The following is an 18,108-nucleotide window of genomic DNA, read 5'->3' as shown; positions in this document are numbered from 1 at the left end:
CTGACTTGTTGCCTGGATTCACAACGAGTGTAGCTTTAATTCGATACCCTGCATGTGTATTTTAATGAACTTTTGAGTTTTAACTAATACTATTAGCATTTAGCGTAGCGCATTTGCATTTCCAGAGCTCTAGTTGGGACGCAAGCGTCCCGAGTAGAAGCAACAGGTTAACAGGAGAGTCCCCTTCTAGCAGCAGAGGAGAATAGCAGGGTTAGCGGCGACAGACTGCTGGTCTCTCCGGGTAGGCGCGGGTTGTAGAGGACAGAGGTACCTGATCACACGTAGCATCTGATGAAGAGGCAGATTACGACAGGACAGGACAAGGGTGAAGCAAACGAGAATCTGACAAAGACAGAAGCAGAAACAGAGAGAGAAATAGAGACCTAATCAGAGGGAAAAAGGGAACAGGTGGGAGAGGGTAAACGAGGTAGTTAAAGGAGATGAGGAACAGCTGGGGGAAGGAAAGGAAGAGAAGGTAACCTAATACGACCAGCAGGGGGAAACGAAGTGAAGAGAAAGAACAGGAACAAGACATAACATGACAATACATGACAATATTAGACCATGTCTAATTCGTGATGGTAAATGCCCATTGTAAAACATTGCAAATGGACAGTACATTTCCAACGTTTATAATGAGGGATTTACCATCACCAAATGGACAGGCTGAAATCAACACCAACGAGCGATGGAGAGGAACCACAATCACTGCTCATCCGTCCCGAGTTCAACAAGCCAGTCAATTGGGCATTTCTGCTGCATATTAAACCGTGTCCAATTCGTGACGGTAAATGCCCATTGTAAGACATTGCAAATGGACAGCTGTGCGCCTGGTAATCTGAACCGGTTTCCAGGAGCATTAAAAAAAAGGGTTTTAATGCCTTTAGGAGGGTGCAAGGGGTCCATGGCTGGGTAGGGAGCACCCCCCACCCGTGCCCATCCAATAGAGGACGCCCCTTGTCATTTTGGACATTTAAAAAAAATCCCACTTCTCTCTCATTGCACGAGTGATGGCGACAAACCACTGTCACTGCTCTTCCATCCCGAGTTCAATGAGTCAGTCAATTGGGCATTTCTGCAGTATATTAAACCATGTCCAATTCGTGATGGCAAATGCCCATTGACTGGGCACCCCTGGTCATTTTTCAAAGTCCCACTTCTCTCTCATTGCACCAAATTCTTACTTCCTATAACTTCCTATGATCAAACATGACAAATAGACCTTCTAGGTTGATTCAGGGCTTAACATAGTGATATATATCATTTGGTCAGTGTAAATGCCATTTGGATATTTCTTATGCCATTTGGACATGGTTCACTGACTTTTGGGTTCGGAAGCCAACTTCCTATGATCATATATTGCAAATGGACAAACTCAATAAAATAAGACAAATCTATGTTCATACGGTTATTACATATGTATAATTGACCAAAAAAAATCTATGGTGGAGTGCAGTTGCCATCTTTGGGATTTTTGGGGTATGACACTTGGCATTTGCCATGTTCCACTTTCCATATGGTTTGGATGAACTGCCGACCATTTGAGTGGTATTTGCGATTGTGTATATGGAACGCCAAATGGCAATAAGTTGCCATTCATTTTTCTCTCCATTTCATGGGGATCTTCCCTTATCTGCGACTTGCACTGTCTGGAACTGCGATGAGTAACAGCGTAACCTATGATTCTACCATGACAAAGACCAAATCCGGCGGGTGTACCATTGAGGACAGTGGTGTCTCTCTATCACAGGTGAAGAATCTTTTAAATGAACAAACAAACAGAGTTCTATAAGCAGTTGTTACAACAATAAGACATTTTCTTCAAGTGTTGTGTCCAAATCCTAGTGGAGTTAACTAATAAAATAATGTACGACCTGACCAGAGAGTTCCAAGACCTGAAGAACAATTTGCGGTTCTCCCAGAGTCAGCTTGATAAGTTTAAACAGGAGAACGGCAAGATGACAGCAATATGTATGTGAATCCATGATAACAATGACAGAGAAATCTCGAGGGACAATCAAGGCGGAACAACACGCTTATGGACGGAATTGCAGAATCTCCACATGAGACCTGGATGGATTTTGAGGACAAAGTGAGGGAAATTATCTCGTAGAAACTGAAGATGGACCACAGGAAAATTGAGGTGGAGCGCACCCACAGAACTGGAAAATCCACCACCAGCCCAGATGAAAGGCCTAGGCCGATAGTGGTCAAGCTCCTGTGTTTCAAGGACGAGGTAGCTGTTCTGGAAAGAGCCAAGAACTTGAGAGGAACGTACATCTTCCTCAATGAGGACTACCCTGAAGCTGTGCGCCAGAAGAGGAAAGAACTCATCCAAGCCATGAAGGCTGCCTGAGCGCGTGGGGACATTGCTTACATCTGCTATGACAGGCTCATTGTCCACCCTCCCTTCCAAAAGCCTGGGAAGGATGGGATGAGAGAGACAAGCCTATGGGTTTGTAGCTTCAACCCCGCAACACCAACTGATTAATGGACTGCTGAATGTATATGTTTTTCTCTTGCTTTGTTTGTTATTTTCCACATCATGTCTATGTCTGATAAGCTACCCAGGAAAGGGCTGAAAATAGCCCGTATTAATATATGTAGCATTAGAAATAAGGTTCATGCGAACATCAGATAACATTCATATATTAGCCATTTCGGAGACTTACTCAGATAATTCATTTGATGATACAGAAGTAGCAATACAAGGATATAACATATATAGAAGAGACAGGAATGCTTATTGGGGCGGTGTTGCTATAATCATTCAGAGCCATATCCCTGTAATGCTCAGAGAAGATTTTATGTCAAGTGTTATTTATTGAAGTGTTGTGGTTGCAGCCTCACCTGGCACATCTAAAGCCTTTTATTTTGGGTGTTGCTATATGCCACCAAGTGCTAAAGTATCATTCAGTGTCTAAATAATATGTGTGAAATATTTGATAGTGTATTGATAGGTCTACTTTCTTGGGATCGGAAAATATTGACTGGTTTCATCAAGCTGTCAACTCAAGAGGAAGCTTCTCACTGTAACCAGTGCCTGTAATCTGGTTCAGGTTATTAATCAACCTACCAAGGTGTTTACAAACACTACAGGAACAAGATCATCCACATGTTTGATCACATTCTTACTAATACTGTAGAACTTTGTTCTAAAGCTGTATCCGTACCTATTGGATGCAATGATCACAATATGGTATATCCAAGAAAGCCGAAGTTCCAAAATATGGGCCTAAAATTGTGTATAAGAGATCATACAAATGATTTTGCTGCAACTCTTCTCTGGATGAAGTTAAAAAATATTTGTTGGTCTTATGTAATTAATAAGGAGCATCCAGATGCTGCACTTGATGAATTTATGAAATTGCTCCTTCTAATTATTGATAAACATGCACCTGTTATGTAACTGACTGTTAGAACTTTTAAGGCTCCATGGATTGATGAGGAATTTAAAAACTGTATGGTTGAAAGAGATGGGGGGGGGAAGAAGTGGCTATTAAGTCTGGATGTACACAACCGTTCAAAAGTTTGGGGTCACTTAGAAATGTTCTTGTTTTTTAAAAAGCACATTTTTTGTGCATTAAAATAACATCAAATTTATCAGAAATACAGTGTAGACATTGTTAATATTGTAAATGACTATTGTAGCTGGAAACGACTGATATTGAATGAAATATCTACATAGGCGTAGAGGGCCATTATCAGCAACCATCACTCATGTGTTCCAATGGCATGTTGTGTCAGCTAATCCAAGTTTATCATTTTTAAAGGCTAATTGGTCATTAGAAATCCCTTTAGCAATTATGTTAGCACAGCTGAAAACTGTTGTCCTGATTAAAGAAGCAATAAAACTGGCCTTCTTTAGACTAGTTGAGTATCTGGAGCATCAGAAATTGTGGGTTTGAATACAGGCTCAAAATGGCCAGAAACAAAGAACTTTCTTCTGAAACTCGTCAGTCTATTCTTGTCCTGAGAAATGAAGGCTATTCCATGCGAGAAATTGCCAAGAAACTGAAGATCTTGTACAAAGTTGTGTACTACTCCCTTCACAGAACAGTGCAAACTGACTCTAACCAGAATAGAAAGAGGAGTGGAAGGCCCCGGTTCCCAACTGAGCAAGAGGACGAGTACAGTTTCTAGTTTGAGAAACAGATTCCTCACAAGTCCTCCACTGGCGGCTTCATTAAATAGTACCTTCAAAACAAGTCTCAAGTCTCAACATCAACAGTGAAGAGGCGACTCCGGGATGCTGGTCTTTTAGGCAGAAATCCTCTGTCCAGTGTCTGTGTTCTTTTGCCCATCTTAATCTTGACTTTTCATTGACCAGTCTGAGTTATGGATTTTTTTTGCAACTCTGGTAAATATTTTCTTAAACCTTCTGGAACTGCTGTAACGGTTTTCTTGAGGTGAAGGAGAGGCGGACCAAAATGCAGCGTGGTTTCTATTCATGTTTTTTAATGAGACAACTAAACATGAACATAATACAAAACAACAAACGTGGAAAACCAAAACAGCCCTATCTGGTGCAAACACAGAGACAGGAACAATCACCCACAAAACCCAACACCAAACAGGCTACCTAAATATGGTTCCCAATCAGAGACAATGACTAACATCTGCCTCTGATTGAGAACCATATCAGGCCAAACATAGAAATAGACAAACTAGACATGTAACATAGAATGCCCACTCAGATCACACCCTGACCAAACAAAACATAGAAACATACAAAGCAAACTATGGTCAGGGTGTGACAGTACCCCCTCCCCAAGGTGCGGACTCCGGCCGCAAAACCTGAACCTATTGGGGAGGGTCTGGGTGGGCATCTGTCCGCGGTGGTGGCTCTGGTGCTGGACGTGGCCCCCACTTCACCATAGTCTTAGTCCGCCCCATTGTCCGCTTCCGTACTCTGTGTTGACCATTTATCAACCATATGAATGATCATTGATTATTTTCAAGGGGAACTTACTTTGAAGACTTGGAAATTAGTTACTTTGTTTTGATTAATAACGCATTCAGTTGGATATTTTTAAGGTTCCTCCCTAACTTTGAGTTTAATGATTTGTGAAATGTAATGTTTGATGCAGAATGTGATTCATGTTGAGTACTGTACTCTACTGTAGGTGGGTGCTGTTGCTGGTGGTTTTGGGTTGTCCTGCAATCAAAATAATGTTCAACTGACATTTGAATATAATAACACTGTTTTAATGAGTGCTACAAAGTGCTACTGTACAGTTACAGTCAGATTGTCATCAAACAATTTTTAAATAGACCAACCAACAAAACTTGGATAAACGGAATGTTCTCAAGTCCTGTGTAAACTAGCCATGTGTGCCTGGTGTCAATGACAATGGAGTTCAACTACTCCCAGAAGATAGTGTTTGTGCAGCACGGACTGAACGAGACACAGAAAAACAAACAGATCTACAAAAATACTTTATAACCTTATTTGACCATCATGTGATAATGTACATTGAGTGCATGACCCAGATATTTGTCATCTACTCCTATGCTTTCTGTGAATTCAACAGCTTGACAGTGATGGCATATGACAGGTGGTGGCCATCTGTAAGCCATTACAATACCACTATATCATGACAACTCAAAGTGTGGACACTGCTTTATCGGACGTGGCTTTTCTCATTGCCAGAAAGTAGCATTGAGATGGGACTAACAGCTAGGTTGCCCCCTGTGGCTTCTACATCGATAAACTCTACTGCTTAAACTAGGAGTTCTTGAAACTCTCATGTGTTGACACCACTCTGAACAACCTCTATGGCTTCATTCTCACCTTTTCTCACGTCTCTCAAACAATAATCCTGATTTCCTATGTGGACATCATCAAAGCGTCTTTGCGTTTCAGGGAGAAGAGGAAGAATTTAATGCAGACCTGTCTGCCTCATCTGATCACCCTGACTAACTTCATCATATCCGTCACCTTCGATGTGATGTTTGCTCGCTATGGCAGCAACACCAGCCTGCTGGCCCTGAGGAATATCATGGCGGTGGAGTTCTTAGTTGTGCCTCATTTGGTGAACCCTATAATGTATGTGATGAAACTTGCTGCCCTAAGTTAAATGCATTGGAGTGATGCACTTGTGTTAAAAACCCTCTCCCCCTGTGTGCATCAACATATCTGACTCCAATACTTCCAACAGTTGTGTCAAGTTGTCTGGATGTCGTTTGGGTGGTGAACCATTCTTGATACACACAGGAAACTGTTGAGTGTGAAAAACCCAACAGAGTTGCAGTTCTTGACACACTCTAACCGGTGCGCCTGGCACCTATTACCATACCAGCCAGGTGACCTGTGATACAAGTCAGTACTCAACATCCATCCATGTCTGAGGACGTCGGGAAATGACGTGGAAACCGGAGTTAATGCCTTAACTTGACCTTAAACACTTCGGAATTTAACATTTGGAACAACTTTGAAATTTGAGAAACATGGATGAATGTCTAGTTCTGACGTGAGACTATGAGAGCTGGTAGTACCATACACTGTTCAAAGGCAATTCAATATGTTGTCTTGCCCATTCACCCTCTGAATGGCACACATATATAATCCATGTCTCAATTGTCTCGAGGCTTAAAAATCATTTAACCTGTCTCCTCCCCTTCATCTACACTGATTGAAGTGAATTTAACAAGTGACATCAATAAGGGATCTTTCACCTGGATTCATCTGGTCAGTCTGTCATGCTTTGTAAACTCAGTGTATGTCATGGAAAGAGCAAGTGTTACTAATGTTTAGTACATTCAGTGTTTATTCCCACACTATGAGGTTGGAATAATGCTGTGAAATTGTAAAAATAATGAAAATGCCCTTTTAGTGTAAAAGCAATTTTTTAAAGACTGCCTAAAATTTCAGCCAGTTTTGGTTGGATGGAGTTTTGGCCTGCAGGCTATTTTGGTGGGATGGAGTTTTATTCCATCTGCTGACAACACCAGGCAGTAAATGAGAAAATAGACGAATCATTTTAAAAAGGGTTCCAAATCTCTCTGCCAGTAACAGCTAGTTTTCAGTTTCCCCCTCCCCATTCAGACCACACCCAGACAGTCCAAGTAAAATTCTTTATGGAGAAATTGCCCACTTGCTAAGAAGCAATTTGTGTTTGTTTTCAAATTAGTTGGTCAAACATAATCACAGTAACGTACTTAAATTGTTATCCAAAAATCATACGATATTCAGATAAAAATGGCTGCATTTGACCTTTAAGTGAAAATAGCTGTTCATAGGCCTACTGTATATATCCTGCTCGTATACAGTGGGGAGAACAAGTATTTGATACACTGCCGATTTTGCAGGTTTTTCTACTTACAAAGCATGTAGAGGTCTGTAATTTTTATCATAGGTACACTTCAACTGTGAGAGACGGAATCTAAAACAAAAATCCAGAAAATCAATTGTATGATTTTTAAGTAATTAATTTGCATTTTATTGCATGACATAAGTATTTGATCACCTACCAACCAGTAAGAATTCCGGCTCTTACAGACCTGTTAGTTTTTCTTTAAGAAGCCCTCCTGTTCTCCACTCATTACCTGTATTAACTGCACCTGTTTGAAAGACACCTCTCCACACACTCAATCAAACAGACTCAAACCTCTCCACAATGGCCAAGACCAGAGAGCTGTGTAAGGACATCAGGGATAAAATTGTAGACCTGCACAAGGCTGGGATGGGCTACAGGACAATAGGCAAGCAGCTTGGTGAGAACAACTGTTGGCGCAACAATTGTTGGCAACAACTGTTGGCGCAATTATTAGAAAATGGTAGAAGTTCAAGATGACGGTCAATCACCCTCGGTCTGGGGCTCCATGCAACATCTCACCTCGTGGGGCATCAATGATCATGAGGAAGGTGAGGGATAAGCCCAGAACTACACGGCAGGACCTGGTCAATGACCTGAAGAGAGCTGGGACCACAGTCTCAAAGAAAACCATTAGTAACACACTACGCCGTCATGGATTAAAATCCTGCAGCGCACGCAAGGTCCCCCTGCTCAAGCCAGCACATGTCCAGGCCCGTCTGAAGTTTGCCAATGACCATCTGGATGATCCAGAGGAGGAATGGGAGAAGGTCATGTGGTCTGATGAGACAAAACACTCGCCGTGTTTGGAGGAAGAAGAAGGATGAATACAACCCCAAGAACCCCATCCCAACCGTGAAGCATGGAGGTGGAAACATCATTCTTTGGGGATGCTTTTCTGCAAAGGGGACAAGACGACTGCACCGTATTGAGGGGAGGATGGATGGGGCCATGTATCGTGAGATCTTGGCCAACAATCTCCTTCCCTCAGTAAGAGTATTGAAGATGGGTCGTGGCTGGGTCTTCCAGCATGACAACGACCCGAAGCACACAGCCAGGGCAACTAAGGAGTGGCTCCGTAAGAAGCATCTCAAGGTCCTGGAGTGGCCTAGCCAGTTTCCAGACCTGAACCCAATAGAACATCTTTGGAGGGAGCTGAAAGTCCGTATTGCCCAGCGATAGCCCCGAAACCTGAAGGATCTGGAGAAGGTCTGAATGGAGGAGTGGGCCAAAATCCCTGCTGCAGTGTGTGCAAACCTGGTCAAGAACTACAGGAAACGTATGATCTCTGTAATTGCCAACAAAGGTTTCTGTACCAAATATTAAGTTATGCTTTTCTGATGTATCAAATACTTATGTCATGCAATAAAATGCAAATTAATTACTTAAAAATCATACAATGTGATTTTCTGGATTTTTGTTTTAGATTCCGCCTCTCACAGTACATGCTTTGTAAGTAGAAAATCGGTGGCCAAAATCGGCAGTGTATCAAATACTTGTTCTCCCCACTGTATATGACTTAATAAGACATTTCCACTCTTGATGAATTGTTATCTTAGGAGGACTACTTATTAAAGTTCATTTCCCCTGGATTGTTGAAGCACTAACTTTTATATCGATCTTGTGTCTAATCATATCCCTGATAAACAGGCATGTTTGTATCTCAAAACAAATCCAATTACACTTGTCACATCCGCCGAATACAACAGGTGTAGACCTTACAGTGAAATGCTCACTTGTAAGCCCTTAACCAACAATGATTTAAGAAGTTACATTACATTTACATTTAAGTCATTTAGCAGACGCTCTTATCCAGAACGACTTACAAATTGGTGCTTTCACCTTATGACATCCAGTGGAACAGCCACTTTACAATAGTGCATCTAGGTCTTTTAAGGGGGTGAGAAGGATTACTTTATCCTATCCTAGGTATTCCTTAAAGAGGTGGGGTTTCAGGTGTCTCCGGAAGGTGGTGATTGACTCCGCTGTCCTGGCGTCGTGAGGGAGTTTGTTCCACCATTGGGGGGCCAGAGCAGCGAACAGTTTTGACTGGGCTGAGCGGGAACTGTACTTCCTCAGTGGTAGGGAGGCGAGCAGGCCAGAGGTGGATGAACGCAGTGCCCTTGTTTGGGTGTAGGGCCTGATCAGAGCCTGGAGGTACTGAGGTGCCGTTCCCCTCACAGCTCCGTAGGCAAGCACCATGGTCTTGTAGCGGATGCGAGCTTCAACTGGAAGCCAGTGGAGAGAGCGGAGGAGCGGGGTGACGTGAGAGAACTTGGGAAGGTTGAACACCAGACGGGCTGCGGCGTTCTGGATGAGTTGTAGGGGTTTAATGGCACAGGCAGGGAGCCCAGCCAACAGCGAGTTGCAGTAATCCAGACGGGAGATGACAAGTGCCTGGATTAGGACCTGCGCCGCTTCCTGTGTGAGGCAGGGTCGTACTCTGCGGATGTTGTAGAGCATGAACCTACAGGAACGGGCCACCGCCTTGATGTTATTTGAGAACGACAGGGTGTTGTCCAGGATCACGCCAAGGTTCTTAGCGCTCTGGGAGGAGGACACAATGGAGTTGTCAACCGTGATGGCGAGATCATGGAACGGGCAGTCCTTCCCGGGAGGAAGAGCAGCTCCGTCTTGCCGAGGTTCAGCTTGAGGTGATGATCCGTCATCCACACTGATATGTCTGCCAGACATGCAGAGATGCGATTCGCCACCTGGTCGTCAGAAGGGGAAAGGAGAAGATTAATTGTGTGTCGTCTGCATAGCAATGATAGGAGAGACCATGTGAGGTTATGACAGAGCCAAGTGACTTGGTGTATAGCGAGAATAGGAGAGGGCCTAGAACAGAGCCCTGGGGGACACCAGTGGTGAGAGCACGTGGTGAGGAGACGGATTCTCGCCACGCCACCTGGTAGGAGCGACCTGTCAGGTAGGACGCAATCCAAGCGTGGGCCGCGCCGGAGATGCCCAACTCGGAGAGGGTGGAGAGGAGGATCTGATGGTTCACAGTATCGAAGGCAGCCGATAGGTCTAGAAGGATGAGAGCAGAGGAGAGAGAGTTAGCTTTAGCAGTGCGGAGCGCCTCCGTGATACAGAGAAGAGCAGTCTCAGTTGAATGACTAGTCTTGAAGCCTGACTGATTTGGATCAAGAAGGTCATTCTGAGAGAGATAAGCGGGAGAGCTGGCCAAGGACGGCACGTTCAAGAGTTTTGGAGAGAAAAGAAAGAAGGGATACTGGTCTGTAGTTGTTGACATCGGAGGGATCGAGTGTAGGTTTTTTCAGAAGGGGTGCAACTCTCGCTCTCTTGAAGACGGGAGGGACGTAGCCAGCGGTCAGGGATGAGTTGATGAGCGAGGTGAGGTAAGGGAGAAGGTCACCGGAGATGGTCTGGAGAAGAGAGGAGGGGATAGGGTCAAGCGGGCAGGTTGTTGGGCGGCCGGCCGTCACAAGACGCGAGATGTCATCTGGAGAGAGAGGGGAGAAAGAGGTCAGAGCACAGGGTAGGGCAGTGTGAGCAGAACCAGCGGTGTCGTTTGACTTAGCAAACGAGGATCGGATGTCGTCGACCTTCTTTTCAAAATGGTTGACGAAGTCATCTGCAGAGAGGGAGGAGGGGGGGGGAGGAGGATTCAAGAGGGAGGAGAAGGTGGCAAAGAGCTTCCCTAGGGTTAGAGGCAGATGCTTGGAATTTAGAGTGGTAGAAAGTGGCTTTAGCAGCAGAGACAGAGGAGGAAAATGTAGAGAGGAGGGAGTGAAAGGATGCCAGGTCCGCAGGGAGGCGAGTTTTCCTCCATTTCCGCTCGGCTGCCCGGAGCCCTGTTCTGTGAGCTCGCAATGAGTCGTCGAGCCACGGAGCGGGAGGGGAGGACCGAGCCGGCCTGGAGGATAGGGGACATAGAGAGTCAAAGGATGCAGAAAGGGAGGAGAGGAGGGTTGAGGAGGCAGAATCAGGAGATAGGTTGGAGAAGGTTTGAGCAGAGGGAAGAGATGATAGGATGGAAGAGGAGAGAGTAGCGGGGAGAGAGAGCGAAGGTTGGGACGGCGCGATACCATCCAGTAGGGGCAGTGTGGGAAGTGTTGGATGAGAGCGAGAGGGAAAAGGATACAAGGTAGTGGTCGGAGACTTGGAGGGGAGTTGCAATGAGGTTAGTGGAGGAACAGCATCTAGTAAAGATGAGGTCGAGCGTATTGCCTGCCTTGTGAGTAGGGGGAAGGTGAGAGGGTGAGGTCAAAAGAGGAGAGGAGTGGAAAGAAGGAGGCAGAGAGGAATGAGTCAAAGGTAGACATGGGGAGGTTAAAGTCGCCCAGAACTGTGAGAGGTGAGCCGTCCTCAGGAAAGGAGCTTATCAAGGCATCAAGCTCATTGATGAACTCTCCGAGGAACCTGGAGGGCGATAAATGATAAGGATGTTAAGCTTGAAAGGGCTGGTAACTGTGACAGCATGGAATTCAAAGGAGGCGATAGACAGATGGGTAAGGGGAGAAAGAGAATGACCACTTGGGAGAGATGAGGATCCCGGTGCCACCACCCCGCTGACCAGAAGCTCTCGGGGTGTGCGAGCACGTGGGCGGACGAAGAGAGAGCAGTAGGAGTAGCGGTGTTGTCTGTGGTGATCCATGTTTCCGTCAGAGCCAAGAAGTCGAGGACTGGAGGGAGGCATAGGCTGAGATGAACTCTGCCTTGTTGGCCGCAGATCGGCAGTTCCAGAGGCTACCGGAGACCTGGAACTCCACGTGGGTCGTGCGCGCTGGGACCACCAGATTAGGTGACCGCGGCCATGCGGTGTGGAGCGTTTGTATGGTCTGTGCAGAGAGGAGAGAACAGGGATAGACAGACACATAGTTGACAGGCTAGAGAAGAGGCTACGCTAATGCAGAGGAGATTGGAATGACAAGTGGACTACACGTCTCGAATGTTCAGAAAGTTCAGCTTACGTAGCAAGAATCTAATTGACTAAAATGATTAAAATGATACAGTACTGCTGAGGTAGGCTAGCTGCGTTGTTGACACTACCTAATCAAGTCGTTCCGTTGAGTGTGAAGTTTCTACAATGCTGCTTTTCGGGGCTAGCTGGCTAGCTAGCAGTGTTGGTTACGTTACGTTGCGTTAGGAGAACGACAATAGCTGGCTAGCTAACCTAGAAAATCGCTCTAGACTACACAATTATCTTTGAAACAAAGACGGCTATGTAGCTAGCTAGCTACGATCAAACAAATCACACCGTTGGGACTGTAATGAAATGAAATGAAAATGTGATACTACCTGTGGAGCGAAGCGGAATGCGACCGGAATGCGAAAGTTCTATTCAGTAGACGTTGGCTGGCTATTGGCTAGCTAGGAGTGTCTCCTACGTTAAGGACGACAAAATAGCTGGCTAGCTAACCTCGGTAAATTAAGATAATCACTCTAAGACTACACACTCTAACTACACAATTATCTTGGATACGAAGACAGCAAAGACAACTATGTAGCTAGCTAACACTACACTAATCAAGTCGTTCAGTTGAGTGTGATAGTTACTACAGTGCTACGGTAGCCGGTGAACGTATTGGGCAGATAGGAGGACGACGAAATACGATAATTACGCAATTATCTTTGATACAACGACGACTATGTAGCTAGCTAAGAAGAAATTGCTAAGATTAGACAAATCAGACCGTTGTATTATAATGAAATGTAATGTAATGAAAAAGTTATACAACCTGCAGACCGAAGCGCGGATGCGACCGGCTCGCTCCAACCCGGAAGTATGTCTCGTTAAGTTAAGAAAAATAAGTGATAAGTAAAAAATAGAAAATAAAAGTAACAAATAATTAAACAGTAAAAGCAGTAAAGTAACAATAGCGAGTATATATACTGTGGGTACCGGTACAGAGTCAATGTGCGGGGGCACTGCTTAGTCGAGGTAAAATGTACATGTAGATATAGTTAAAGTGATTATGCATAGATAATAAACAGAGAGTAGCAGCAGCGTACAAGAGAGGTCTGGGTAGCCCTTTGATTAGCTGTTGAGGAGTATTATGGCTTGGAGGTAGAAGCAGTGAAGAAGCCTTTTGAACCTAGACTTGGCGCTCCGGTACCACTTGCCGTGCGGGAGCAGAGACAACAGTCTATGACTAGGGTGGCTGGAGTCTTTGAACATTTCCTCTGACACCGCCTGTTATAGATGTCCTGGATGGCAGGAAGCTTGGCCCCAGTGATGTACTGGGCCACACACACTACCCTCTGTAGTGCCTTGCGGTCTGAGGCCGAGCAGTTGCCATACCAGGCAGTGATGCAATCGATGGTGCAGCTGTAGAACCTTTTGAGGATCTGAGAACCCATGCAAATCTTTTCAGTCTCCTGAGGGGGAATAGGTTTTGTCGTGCCTTCTTCATGACTGTCTTGGTGTGCTTGGACCATGTTTTTTTGTTGGTGATGTGGACACCTAGGAACCTGAAGCTCTCAACCTGCTCTACTACAGCGCCTTCGATGAGAATGGGGGCATGCTCGGTCCTCCTTTTCTTGTTGTCCACAATCATCTCCTTTGTCTTGATCACGTTGAGGGAGAGGTTGTTGTCCTGGCAGCAGGTCTCTGACCTCCTCCCTATAGACTGTATCGTTGTTGTCAGTGATCAGGCCTACCACTGCTGTGTCATCAGCAAACTTAATGATGGTGTTGGAGTCGTGCCTGACCGTGCAGTCATGAGTGAACAGGGAGTACAGGAGGGGCCTGAGCACGCACCCCTGTGGGGTCCCCGTGTTGAGGATCAGAGTGGCGGATGTGTTGTTACCTACCCTTACTACCTGGGGGCGGCCCGTCAGGAAGTCCAGGATCCAGTTGCATAGGGAGGTGTTTCGTCCCAGGGTCCTTAGCTTAGTGATGAGCTTTGAGGGCAATATGGTGTTGAACGCTGATTTGTAGTCAATGAATAGCATTGTTCCTTTTCGTCCAGGTGAGAAAGGGCAGTGTGAACAGCAATAGAGATTGCATCATCTGTGGATCTGTTAGGGCGGTAGGCAAATTGAAGTGGGTCTAGGGTTTCTAGATAATGGTGTTGATGTGAAACATGACCAGCCTTTCAAAGCATTTCATGGCTACAGACGTGAGTTCTACGGGTCGCTAGTCATTTAGGCAGGTTACCTTAGTGTTCTTGGGCACAGGGACTATGGTTGTCTGCTTGAAACATGTTGGTATTGTTGGGCCCAGGGACTATGGTGGTCTGCTTGAAACATGTTGTTATTACAGACTCAGACAGGGAGAGGTTGAAAATGTCAGTGAAGACACTTGCCAGTTGGTCAGCGCATGCTCAGAGTACACGTCCTGGTAGTTCGTCTTGTGAATGTTGACCTGTTTAAAGATCTTACTCACATCGGCTGTGGAGAGCGTGATCACCCATTCATCTGGAACAGCTGATGCTCTCATGCATGTTTCAGTGTTACTTTCCTCGAAGCGAGCATAGAAGTAACTTAGCAGGCTCTTAACTTGGTAGGCTCGTGTCACTGGGCCGCTCTCAGCTGTGCTTCCCTTTGTAGTCTGTAATTGTTTGCAAGCCCTACCACATCCGATGAGCATCGGAGCCGGTGTAGTATGATCCGTTCTTGGTCCTGTATTGATGCTTTGCCTGTTTGATGGTTCGTCGGAGGGCATATTGGAATTTCTTAGAAGTTTCCAGATTAGAGTCCTGCTCCTTGAAAGCTGCAGCTCTACGCGAATGTTGCCTGTTGCCAATACATGGCTTCTGGTTGGGGAATGTACGTAGTCACTTTGGGGACGACGTCATCGATGCACTTATTGATGAAGCCAGTGACTGATGTGGTGTACACCTCAATTCCATCGGAAGAATCTTGATGCATTGATGAATACACCATTCTAGCAAAACTGTCCTTTAGCTTAGCATATGCTTCATCTGACCTCTTTTTTATTGACCGGGTCACTGGTACTTCCTCATTTTAATTTTTGCATGTAAACAGGAATTAGGAGGATCGAATTATGGTCAGATTTGCCAAATGGAGGGCGAGGGAGAGCTTTGTACGTGTCTCTTTGTTTGGAGTAAAGGTGGTCTAGAGTTTTTTCCCTCTGGTTGCACATTTAACATGCTAGTAGAAATTTGGTAAAAGGGATTTAAGTTTCCCTGCATTAAAGTCCCCGGACAGTAGGGGCGCCGCCTGTGGATGAGTGTTTTCCTGTTTCCTTATGGCGGTATACAGCTCATTGACTGCAGTCTTAGTGCCAGCATCGGTCTGTGGTGGTATGTGGACAGCTACGAAAATACAGATGAAAACTCTCTAGGTAGATAGTGTGGTCTACAGCTTATGACATACTTTACCTCAGGCGAGCAAAACCTTGAGACTTCCTTATCGTGCACCAGCTGTTGTTTACAAATATACATAGACCGCCACCCCTTGTCTTACCATAGGTTGCTGTTCTATCCTGCCGATATAGTGTAAAACCTGCCAGCTCTATGTTCTTCATGTCGTCGTTCAGCCACGACTTGGTAAAACATATGATATTACAGTTTTTGTTGGACTCGTTAAAGGAAAAAGCTTCTTCCAGTAGTAATCGCTGTTCTGAGGTCCAGAAGTTATTTTCGTTCATAAGAGACGGTAGCAGCAACATTATGTACAAAATAAGTTACAAACAACGCAAAAAAATAATCAAATAACCCAGTTGGTTAGGAGCACGTAAAATGTCAACCATCCTCTCAGCGCCATTCTGCTAATATCTGGGGAGATATTTAAGAATAAAGCAGAAACAGGTGGACCAGGTAGTTAGGGCAAATTCCAGACTGGCTGGTCCTTCCTTAGCTCAGTTGCCGGTCTAAGAAGTTTGTAACCATAGAGGTAGATAGAGGACTCTCGTGCCCAAAAGCCAATTTTAGCATGGGCTGCGCCATTGAGGACTTTCACCATTTTTAAGTAGTAACTGTGTGGGACTTCCTATGTTAAGGAAGGATCACATAATTCCATACAGGTCACCAGGGGGGATTAGCCAATTAATTATACCTAGGAGCCAACCTTGGCTTTATTCACAGTGGCAGTATGTACCATTCCAGTTTGCTTGTCAGATCGTAGAAGTAGTAGAAGAAAATGTACTATTTCAAAATGGAGATGGCCTTAATGACGCTTCCAGTGCTCTCACAGTGCTCTCACAGATACCATAGCATGATTAAATTAATAAACAGCTTTTTTATCATGTGAATGGATTCATCCCTTTTATTGTACAGGAAATTGTGTGTATTTTACTAGGACAAGAAACAAAATCCTTATATCAAAAGGATCTACTTGTAACGGCAGATCTCCTCTTCCTCTGAAGAGGAGTAAGGATCGGACTAAGATGCAGCGTGGTAAGTGTCCATAATGGTTTTTAATAAAGACAAATGAAGACTCGAACAAAAACAATGAAGTGAAATCTACAACAACCGAAACAGTACCATGTGGCGACAAACACACACACGGAAACAAACACCCACAAACCAACAGTGAAACCCAGGCTACCTAAATATGATTCTCAATCAGAGACAACTAACGACACCTGCCTCTGATTGAGAACCATACTAGGCCGAAACAGAAACCAAACATAGAAAAACAAACATAGACTGCCCACCCCAACTCACGCCCTGACCATACTAAATAAAGACGTAAATAAAGGTCAGAACGTGACACTACTAGATCCGTCATGTCTGGAAGAATACTTTACTGCCCATTTGTGGAAGCAGAATTTATTGGATCCTTAAATCCTTTTTCTCTTTCTCCAACCCCCCTGAAACACACATGCATGCCCACTGACATGTGACACAGCAGCATCCCTGATTTGACTTTCCAACAGTAAAATACATTTAAAGGAAATGCATCAGAATTTACAGAAATTAAATGCAATACAAAGGAGAATCAAAAGATTGGGTTGATGATAAAAATAAAACAAACGTAGAAACATAGGCTCCCTGTGTGCAGCTACAGCTACAGCCCCACTCCACCACCTCCTTAGCGTCCTTTGAGTGGCGACCCTCGCCGCCGACCTTGGCCTAGGAACTCTAACAAGGGACCCCACTGGCAGCTCGGGACTGAGGTAGTTCATGACCGAGGGGTAGCTCAGGCCTGAGGGGTAGCTCAGGAGAGGAGCCAGCGATAGGAGGAACACGGCTGGCAAGGAAGCCCGAGAGGCAGCCCCAAAAATGTCTTGGGGGGAGGCACACGGGGAGTGTGGCTAAGGCAGGTAGGAGACCTGCGCCAACTCTCCGTGCTTACCGGAGAGCAAGAGGGACCGGGCAGGCACCGTGTTATGCGGTGGAGCGCATGGTGTCCCCGGTGCGTGTGCATAGCCCGGTGCGGTACATTCCAGCTCCTCTTATCGGCCGGGCTAGAGTGGGCATCGAGCCAGGTGCCATGAAGCCAGCTCTATGCATCTGGTCTCCAGTGCGTCTCCTCGGGCCGGCGTACATGGCACCAGCCTTACGCATGGTGTCCCCGGTTCGCCAGCACTGGCCTGGCAACGGGGAGCATTCAACCAGGTAAGGTTGGGCAGGCTCGGTGCTCAAGAGCTCCAGTGCGCCTGCACGGTACGGTCTATCCGGTGCCACCTCCATGCACCAGCCCTCCAGTGGCAGCCCCCCGCACCAGGCTGTCTCTCCGTCTTCTCCCTACAGGTGCTCCCGCCTGTCCAGCGCTTCCAGAGCCTTCCTCCTGCTCAGCGTTTTCAGAGTCTCCCGTCTGTCCTGAGCCACCAGAGCCTCCCGTCTGTCCTGAGCCGCCAGAGCCTCCCGTCTGTCCTGAGCCGCCAGAGTCTCCCGTCTGTCCTGAGCCACCAGAG

General features: G+C 45.6%; 1 pseudogene; it reads left to right on the top strand.

The window, feature by feature from the left end:
• The first annotated feature begins 2,122 nt into the window (after window positions 1–2,122).
• LOC135567391 (olfactory receptor 4S1-like) lies at window positions 2,123–6,080 on the top strand (annotated as a pseudogene).
• The last annotated feature ends 12,028 nt before the right edge of the window (window positions 6,081–18,108 follow it).

The sequence above is a fragment of the Oncorhynchus nerka genome, unplaced genomic scaffold, assembly GCF_034236695.1.
Source record: "Oncorhynchus nerka isolate Pitt River unplaced genomic scaffold, Oner_Uvic_2.0 unplaced_scaffold_2107, whole genome shotgun sequence".
Lineage (NCBI taxonomy): Eukaryota > Metazoa > Chordata > Actinopteri > Salmoniformes > Salmonidae > Oncorhynchus > Oncorhynchus nerka.
Note: the sequence above shows the minus strand (reverse complement) of the source record. Positions and strands in the feature narration are given on the sequence as shown.